Source organism: Capsicum annuum, unplaced genomic scaffold (genome assembly GCF_002878395.1).
Source record: "Capsicum annuum cultivar UCD-10X-F1 unplaced genomic scaffold, UCD10Xv1.1 ctg1934, whole genome shotgun sequence".
In the NCBI taxonomy this organism is placed as follows: Eukaryota; Viridiplantae; Streptophyta; class Magnoliopsida; order Solanales; family Solanaceae; genus Capsicum; species Capsicum annuum.
The window spans coordinates 30,355-37,038 of NW_025825179.1; positions in this window are offsets into that span (position 1 = coordinate 30,355).

A 6,684-nucleotide genomic window follows, 5' to 3' on the forward strand; every position below is an offset into this window, starting at 1 on the left:
TGGAAAGATAATTAAATTATCTACCGATGGTGGGTCATGAGATCATAAGTTCTTAGTGAAATGAAAGATAGGATCATTTGAAGTTGACTATGGCAACATACTTCTCAAGAATTCAATTGGTAAAGGATGTTTCAATTTGTCTAATAGTTAGGAGTTACTTGAGCACTTAATATACTTCAAACTCTCTCATAAAACTTCTAAAACACTGAAATTCATTTCTTATGATCTTGAAGCAAGGTTCTAATAGCGATTTGTATTTTTGAGGTATTATAGTATCTCCCCCTTGGGAACATTCATCCTCGAATGAGACTAATTAAGCTGAGAATACTGAGGAACTGAGATTATAAACAGGCTTGTATAATTGAAGCATTACTAAACTAATTTGCAAATGCAAGAATTATTGAGTGAATGACTATATAAAGATAAAATTGGAATGAAAAAGAGATAATCTAAGGAAACTCACTACCTTGAACTAAATCTAAATTTATGGCGAAAAGATGAGGGTACTTGGTCCGCATATCTGCTTCTTCTTCCCAAGTAGCTCCCACAACGGATTGATTCCACCAAAGAACTTTGACCAATGAAACTTCTTTTTTTCCTTAGTCTATGAATCTGGAGATCAAGGATCTCAATTGGAATCTCTTCATAAGGGAGGCTATCGTTAATATCTATGCTTTCTAAGGGTATTAAATCAGCGGGATCACCAATACACTTCCTCTACAAGGACACATAAAACATGGGGTGAATAGATGACAAGTTTGTAGGCAACTCCATCTTGTATGCCACTTTTCCAATACGACTCAATATTCTATAGGGGCCAACATAATGGGGACTAAGCTTCCCCTTATTGCCAAATCTTTTCACCCTTTTCATGGGTGAAACCTTAAAATATACTAAGTCATCAATTTCAAATTCAAGAACTCTTCTCCTCATATCTGCATAAGATTTCTAATGACTCTAAGCTGTTTTCAACCTTTCTCGAATCAACTGTACTTTCTTCATAGCTTCAAACACCATATCTGGCCTTATCAGTGCAACCTCACCCACTTCGAACCAACTGATAGGTGACATACATATCCTCCCATAAAGAGCCTCAAATGGGGCCATCTGGATACTAGCATGATAACTATTATTGTAAGAGAAGTCGATCAATGACAATTCTCATATCAAGTATATATGCCCTTAACATATCTTCTAGAGTCTGAATGGTCCTCTCTGCTTGAGGATGCAAAAGCTGAACTGAGATAGATTAAGGTACCAAGATCCTTCTGAATGACTTTCCAAAAGTGAGAGGTAAACTGAGTACCCCTATCTGAAATGATAGAGAAAGGAACTCCATGTAATCTGACCAACTCTCTAATATACAACTTAGCATAATCTTCAGATGAGTAGGATGTATGAACTGGCAGAAAATAAGCTGATTTGGTCAATCTATCCATAATAACCCATATCTAATCATGTTGATGATACAAATAGGGTAACCTAATTAAAAAAAACCATGTTCACCTCTTCCCACTTCTAAGTGGGAATACTGAACCCTTGAAAGGTGCCATCAAGCCTTTGGTGCTCCATTTTAACCTGTCGACAAACTGAACACTTAGCTACGAGCTCCACAATTTTTTTATTCATACCACTCAACAAATAGACTTCCCACAAATCTTGATAATTCTTAGTAGCACTTGAGTGAATAGAGTAATGTGCACCATGCGCTTCATCTATAACCCGCTGTCTCAAAGTATCAATGCACAACACACATAATCTACTCTGGTATCTCAACATACCATCTCCTCCTTGGGAGAAAACCTCTACCTTCTGATCTCTAACTAACTCATTTAAATTAACCATAATGGGATCCTGATGTTGTTTCTCCTTTACCCCAAAAACCAAAGAAGATTCTGCACTACTCTAGACCCAAATAGTACCCTCAGCCAAATCAACTAAACTAACACCCAATATAGCCAATTGATGAACTTCTCAAACTAGGTCTTTCTTAACACCCTCTATATGGGAAACATGTAACACCCCAAAATCTAATCCCAAAATGTCACATGATGCTCAAGACTATGAGTATCCTTAAGTTAACCCTGTCTGCATACTGCTGAGTCTAAACCTCATAATAATAGAAATATGGACATAAAAGTCACACTGAATGCAAAAACTGTCTATAATATCTGAGAAAAATGTCTAAAACATCAATACTAAATAATCTGAATCAAAACTAGCAGTCTGACAAGCCTCTACTACTAATAACTAGAGAGTCACTAGGATAGACCCCCAGCTAACTCACACTGTCTGAGAAGAAATACTAAATCATAAAAGATACTAGGCTGCAAAATCTGTATGAACAAGTCCTCAAACTATAAGGACTCACCAATCTATCGGATAAAGATGGAGATGCTCGAACTACTCATGTTGCTGATATAGAGCACCTGAACCTACATTATGAGACAATGTAGCACATTGATGTATATGTGGATCAGTACTTTGAGGATGTACTGAGTAAATGAGGGTGACATGCATAAGTAAAACATCATCTGATAATCATTATTTATAAAACAACACATGCTAAATGAAAATAACTCACATAAGCTGGAAGATCTGAAATACTAAAATATGTAGCAAAAGAAGCAAAACATACTTTATAAATCTCGTGAGCCATAACATTTAGTTCTAAAAGATGTGCTTGTGTTCTCTCTTTAAGTCATACTGTCTAAGTGTAGAAAGGACTCACTCTAAAATCTAAAATTTGAAAGCTGAAATCTATAACTATAATTTTTCTATAAAGCATAATTTGAAATAAAGTTGTGAGCCTTGACACTTAGTTTCCTAAAAGCTTTTCTGTTACTCTTTCTGTTCTAAAGTCTGTAGTCTATAAGCTTTAAAACTTTAAGGAAACCACTTTATCTAAAGGGAAACTCTATTGAAAACTATTCTGAAAAGTTTGCTAATAGGGAGGTTCTCTTAACTGACATAAACCATGCGAGTTACATAGAGTCCAACGTCTTGTCCTTCTAAGGAAGAAACCTCACGTTTGGGAGAGGTGTCATACTCTTGCCAGGGAGTATAACCTCAGCTTAGTTCATCACTATCTCAGCCCACTATGGGCCCTTAATCTTAATTCTACGATGGCATGTAGGTCTGAGGTACGAGACTTTGGAATCATACCCAACTCGATGCTAAATACTGCTCCTTTTAATTTGCTACGCTCACCTTATTGGAAATCTACTTTAAAAATGGCATAAGGGTTTACTATGAAATGAATTATGCATTTATCTGAATCAATCTGTAAATGAAGCTATCTTGCTTTCGGTAATCTGTAAAATTTCTGTAAGTGTATTCTAAAACTTATCTGAGGATCAAAAGATTGAAACTTTATATAAAATTTGAAATAATCAGCTCATAGGATGCTTAAAATATCATCTTTCTTAAGACAATAATATTCAATCTTTGGGGTAACAACCCATGCAATAATCTCATGTCAAAACATCATAATAATTATGCTTTATAATGGAAACAATGGTAATTCATCTCAAAATCTAGAAATTACTGCAATAAGCATGAAAATATGAAAATAGACATGCAATTCATCTTTAAAATCTCTCAAAAACTCATAACTTTGCAAATAACAATAATGGGTATGAACCCTAATTTAAATCTCATGAATAATCATTCAAAATCATATGAATTTATAGTAAAAACTTGGTTTTGGGCACAAGGATAAAGAAGATCCTTGTTCATAAACCCCACATACCTTAACTGATGCTTAGATGAAGAAACTTAACTTTATGGATTCCTATTGAGTTCTTGATGATGGGTTCTTGATTATCTTGCTTTGGGAATACTCAATTTAAAGAAGCTTTCTTGGAGAATCTATGGAGGATTTTGATTTCTTGGAGAAGAAGCTTTGGAGCTCTAGGATTTTGTTATGAGAGAGAATGGATGAAATAAGCATAAAGTACTTGGAATATGATTAAATCTCATGTTTTGGTCGGATTAGGGCCTTGGGGATTTACCAAAATACCTCCTTTAAATTTTTCTTGAAACTAGAAAAAAAAATTTTGCAAACTGGGTGGCCACCATGACGCGCCACTATCGCAGTGGCTCACAGAAAAATGGACGAACGGGAACTGGGCTCCCTCCGCGACGCGCCACAATCGTGGAGCCCTTATGTTTGTCATTTTGACCACTGGTGCGACACACCAGTATTGCGAAGCATCACTGGAAATTGCCAAACGAGAAATTGCACCATTTCACATGGTGCCAAAATCACGGAGCCTCACTGAAAATTGACAATTGTGATTTTTCGCTTCTCTGTGATGCGCTAAGGGCCTAAATCACGGTGTTTTGTAACAGGAACTTAAAATATCCATAACTTCTTACTCGGTTATCAGATTTAGGTGAATTTTATATTGTTTGAAAGCTTATTCAATTTTCCACACCACGGAAAGTCTAAATCTGAAGAATTCTATACGAAATAAATAATATTTATTTGGAAGCTATCCTTTAACATTCTAGGGATGAATTTAAGCTAGGAAGAGTACGGGGTATCACAAAATACTACCCATAGACAGTCTACTAAGGGCGTCTACCACTACATTGGCCTTGCTCAGATGATACAAAAAACTCATGTCATAATCTTTCAACAATTCTAACTACCTTCCCTAATGGAGATTCAACTTTCTCTATGTAAACACATACTACAAACTTTTGTGGTTTGTAAACACATCAACATGCACCCCATAAAGATTGTGCCTTTATATTTTCAAAGTAAACACAACTGCAGCTAATTCAAGATCATAAGTAGTATAGTTCTTTTCATAAGGCTTAAGATGTCTAGAGGCATAGGCTATAACCTTACCTTTCTACATCAAAACACAACCCAAACAAACTTTAGAAGCATCACATTAGACAATGAATCCATCTGTACAATCAAGTAATGCTAAGACTAGGGCTGAAGTAAGTCGAGCCTTCAACTCCTAAAAACTCTTCTCATAAGAATCTGACCACTAGAACTTAAGTTTATTCAGAGTTAATTTAGTCATGGGGGATGAAATGGATGAAAACCCCTCAATAAACCATCTATAATAGACAGTCAAGCCCAAGAAACTTCTAATGTCTGATGGATAAATGGGTCTATGATAATTTCTCATTGCTTTGGTCTTTTGGGGATCAACTCTAATGCCGTCACCAAAAATAATATGATCGAGGAAAGTTACTAACCTTAGCCAAAATTCACACTTGTTGAATTTAGCGAACAACTGGTGATTTCTAAGAGTTTGCAACACAATTATAAGATGGTCTGCATGGTTATCCTCACTACAGGAATAGACAAGGATAACATTAATAAAGACTATGACAAACATGTCTAGATACTGTTTGAACACTCGGTTCATCAATTCCATGATGGCTGCTAGTGCATTTGTTAGCTCGAAACACATCACTAGGAATTCAAAATAACCATAATGGGTTCTGAAAGCTATCTTGGGAATATAACATTCCCTTACTCTAAGATGGTGGTATCAAGATCTAAGGTTTTTCTTAAAGAAGTTACTTGCACCCTGAAGTTGATCAAATCAATCATCAATTTTAGGAAGAGGATATTTGTTTTTAACTGTGACTTTATTCAGATGACGATAGTCAATGCACATTCATAGAAAATCATATTTCTTTCGCACGAATAGGACGGGAGATCCCCATGGAGAAACACTAGACCTTATGAAACCTTTATCTAAGAGGTCTTTGAGTTGCTCTTTCAACTATTTATTCTCGGTAGAAGCCATACGATATAGAGGAATGGAGATGGGTTGAGTATCAAGAAGAAGATCAATACTGAATTCTATTTGCTTATTAGGAGGTACCCCTGGAAAATCTTCAGGAAAAACTTTTGGAAACTCATTTACTACATAGACTAACTAAAAGATTAGAGACTCAAAATTACTGTCTTTAAATCAAACTAAATAATAGATGCACCCTTTTGATATCAACTTTCTAGCTTTAAGATAGGATATGAAATGTCTCTTGGAAGGCACTAAATTACCCTCTACTCAAAGACTGGCTCATCGGGAAATTGAAACTTCACCACTCGGGTGCGACAATCTATAGATACATAATAGAAATGGAGCCAATCTATGCCCAGAATAATGTCAAAGTTGACCATGTCTAAATCTATTAAGTCTACTAATATGATCCTATGAAGGACAATGATAGGACACTTTCTATAGATCTGTTTGTCAATAATTGAATCACCCACTGGGGTAGAAACTAAGAAGGGCTTAGAAAGCTTTTCAGGATCTATCCCAAAATTTACCGCAACTAATAGAGTCACATAAGAGAAATTTTACCTTGGTTCTAACAACGCATAAACAACAAAATGAAATACATGAAGCCACAAATAAATAATGTTAGGTGATGGAATTGTCAACATCTTATTCCATGAATTTGTTTTTGTCATATACAATCAAAATTCATTACTCGTATCTCCCAATGTCCTAGTCAAACAAAGTTTTTCTCCTAGAGAATGCAAAACAGGTCTTCTTCCTTGCATTGAAATCAGACATAGTAATTTTTCCTGAAATTGTTCCTTCTCCCAACAACAAATCCGGATTTTTGGTCAAGCAACTCAAGCACTGCTTTAGGCCCCCAGTTTTAGGGGGGGCCCACTTTACATCATTTTTTATTTAAAAA